Below are 3,728 nucleotides of genomic sequence, written 5' to 3' on the forward strand. Positions count from 1 at the left end.
CAGTTTGGCTGACGTCCCCGGGGCCAGTGCTGCTACATAAACATGTGAGGAGTAATAAATACTCCCCGCTGGTCGAGAGGGTTCACCTCCTGCATGCTAATCCCCAGTATGCCTACGTGGTCTTGCCTGATGGGCGGGAGGACACGGTCTCTGTCCGCGTACACTCCACGGTAACTATGAACCCTGTACCCGAGGTGACACCGCGCACACCGTGCCACACCCAGACTCCTCACGACGCTCATGTACCGGGCATCTCGTACGCGTCTATTCCGGGGGCCTCGCACACACGCGAGGGATCCCTGACACCTCCAATTGGGCCAGAACCAGCACAACCTCCGTCTCCGGTGCAATCACCACCTCCGGCACCTGTGCAATCACCACCACCGGCATCTGTGCAATCACCACCGGCACCTGTGCAATCACCACCTCCGGCACCTGTGCAATCACAACCTCCGGCACCTGTGTAATCACAACCTCCGGCCACCTGTGCAATCACCACCACCGGCACCTGTGCAATCACCACCACCGGCACCTGTGTAATCACAACCTCCGGCCACCTGTGCAATCACCACCACCGGCACCTGTGCAATCACCACCTTCGGCACCTGTGCAATCATCACCACCGGCACCTGTGCAATCACCACCACCAGCACCTGTGCAATCACCACCTTCGGCACCTGTGCAATCACCACCAATGGCATCTGTGCAATCACCACCTCCGGCACCTGTGCAATCACCACCTCCGGCACCTGTGCAATCACAACCTCCGGCACCTGTGTAATCACAACCTCCGGCCACCTGTGCAATCACCACCACCGGCACCTGTGCAATCACCACCACCGGCACCTGTGTAATCACAACCTCCTGCCACCTGTGCAATCACCACCACCGGCACCTGTGCAATCACCACCTTCGGCACCTGTGCAATCACAGCCGGTGCTCCGTAGATCGCAGCGAACGATTCGACCACCTGATAGACTTAACCTGTAAATATACTTGGGGACTCTTTTAAAACAAAGGGGGGTGGGGGGTGAAGGCCACAGTCGCCTTTATACAGGGGTCTGTGGGAGGAGCCACAGGAGCAGCCCAGACAGGTATATCTAGTTCACCACAGTGCCGAGGCAAGTGACGCCGGTCCAGGAGCCTGATGCCTGTAGGCAACAACTGCTCCCGCAATCAATCCAAGACTTCTGTGGGAGGGAGAGAGAGGGAGAGGGAGATCCTCCATAAGAATGTTGACGTGTATATCATCAAGAGTCAGATGACGAACCTCCCTTAACTCTTCAACCTTTTGCCGAAATAAAAAGAACATTACCATCATTATTTATTTATTGAAATCCAGAGCAGAATCAGCCTTTCGAACTACTCCCCGCCCCCCCCCCCCACAATCGAATTTAATCCTACTCTAATCTCGGGACAATTTACAATGACCAATTAACCTACCAACTGGTATGTCTTTGGACTGTGGGAGGAAGCCAGAGAACCCCGGCAGAAACTCGCGCGTTCACGGGGAGAACATACAACTAACTCCTTACAGGAGGAATTGAACCCACGTCGCTGGTACTGTAAAGTGTTGTACTAACTACTACGGTCCCATGCCGCCCTTATGTTTGATAGCAGGTAATTAACTTAGCAATATCTGTATCTCTGTCGCTACAAAAGGTTCTTCCACCCTGGACTGTCTAGAGGTATCCCCCATGGTCTTCCAGATGCTCGTTCTGTGACGCCTGTTGCTGCCTCGTTACAGGGTGCAGGTTGTGAATCTTCATCACAGTCCTATACTCATCAGCCCGAGCAGCTGCGGCATCCCAATCTACATCAAGTTGTGGGGCGTGCATGGACTTGACCATTTATTATTCACCCCAATGGGCAATAAATGCTCGCTTAGCTGGCAACGTCCAAATCCTGTCGATGAATCAAAAAAATTCAAGGGGTTTGGCGATCACCACTCCGTGATGATTGCAAAAGTTAACGATTGTTACAATTACTACACGTTTTCATGTTGCTCCTTCTGCCAAACGGTTGTTCAGGGATTGTTCCATCCAGGTTGTAACCATCTTTTGCCACTTTTTGTATCACCTTACGGTTATACGGCTACCATATGAGCGGCACTTCCCATTCCCACGCTGTCGAATAAGGTGAAACTTATCCAATATTGAAAAGCCGAGATGGGGTAGGCGTGGATAAGTTCCCAGTGCGAAGGAAGGAAGCCCGCTTAGAACGGAGATGATGCGGGATTGCTTTAGCGAGAGAATGGGGAATCTGTGGAATGCATTGCCACAGGCGTTTGTGGAGGCCAAGTCATTCAAAGCAGAACTTAATAGGTTCTTGATTACTAAGTGCGTCAAAGGTTGCGGGGAGATTTAAGAATGGGCAATGAACTACCTCACTTTTTTTTTGCTCTTTTTGCCCTACTTATTAAATTACATTTATATTTCTTATTGTAATTTATTGTTATTATTATGTATTGCAATGTACTGCTGCAGCAAAACAATGTTTTCTCCACATAAACCAGTAATATTAATCCCGATTGTAACTCTGTTCTGAGAAGGCAGGAGAATGGGAAAATAAATCTGCCGTGATCGAACGACGGAGCACTCTTCACGGGCTGTGAGAATGACACCGGGTATTAAAATGATAGCAACACAAGAGCAGATACTGAAAATCTTGAGCACCACGCACAAATTCCTGGAGAAATCGGGCAGCATCTATGTCGATGTTTTGCACCGATATCCTTTATCAAGATTGATTTAGGTATCTAGTTAAACGAGTCATTGAAAAAGGAAAAAAATGCAACCTCTATCAAGTAAAATAAAATATCGCACCAAATCCATAGGAAGACATAAGAGAGACAGTAAAAAGTTTCTTCCAGCGGTCATCCCGATGTAGAAGAGTAAAGGCAAACAGGATCCAAAAGTGTCCCGAGAATTTTGTTCATCGTTTTTTGGCCTAGATCACGTGTAGTTTCTGTTCTTACCAGTTTAATACCTAGTACATCCTTTATATGGCGACAATACATTAAACTGATTTTTGGGACAGGGAGTTGGACTAGGAGCTTGCTCTGTCCTCTCCAAGCATCAACCTAGTATTGTAGTACATCTGGGGATGGTGCTGTTTCCCTTGGGGAAAATTCAGAAGTGTTAATAAGACAGATATCTCTAATAGTTCTTACGCTACCTTCCAAGAGGACCAGCTGGATTTGCTCCGTTTAACAAGTTGTCCTTGGAGGAATGCTGCCGTCAGAAGTGCGTAAAGGCGGGTTACTGGCGTCATAAAATCAGTCGCTTCGGGCAAATGGAGCTTGTCAGCGACAGTTTATCTAGAAGGCAAACTCTGATCTCGAAGTTCCGCTGTCTTGCGGTTATATCCATATAACCTCGAGGAGCTGGGAGACCCCCAACTACGTTGACTTAATCGCTGATCGTCAAATCCTGTTGCCGAACTGTATCGGTCTCTGCCATTCCTTTGGATTCATCAGCAGCGTGGAGAAGGGAAGCCTGTTAACATGGGCAATAGCTTGCTCTCCGTATCGTTCTGCCCTGGCTTGCCTATCGTGTACAGTATGTAGATAGCTATGACTTGTGGTTGATCCTGACGTCAACCTCAATGGTGAACAGGGCTGATGTGATTCTAACTGTGCTTTATAAACATTAAAACTTCCAGCCTTCTATACCCGAGGCAAGGGAGGGGTTGGGTTGGATGAGGAAGCGTCTCAATCATTGTAGTAC

At 48.7% G+C, this 3,728-nt stretch overlaps 1 non-coding gene across 1 annotated transcript; it reads left to right on the top strand.

Annotated features, from left to right (window-relative positions):
• The first annotated feature begins 2,928 nt into the window (after positions 1-2,928).
• LOC140727168 (U2 spliceosomal RNA) lies at positions 2,929-3,119 on the top strand. Its single transcript, XR_012098807.1, has one exon. It is a non-coding gene; the product is annotated as a U2 spliceosomal RNA (small nuclear RNA).
• Positions 3,120-3,728: the final 609 nt, after the last annotated feature.

The sequence above is a fragment of the Hemitrygon akajei genome, chromosome 4, assembly GCF_048418815.1.
Source record: "Hemitrygon akajei chromosome 4, sHemAka1.3, whole genome shotgun sequence".
NCBI lineage: Eukaryota > Metazoa > Chordata > Chondrichthyes > Myliobatiformes > Dasyatidae > Hemitrygon > Hemitrygon akajei.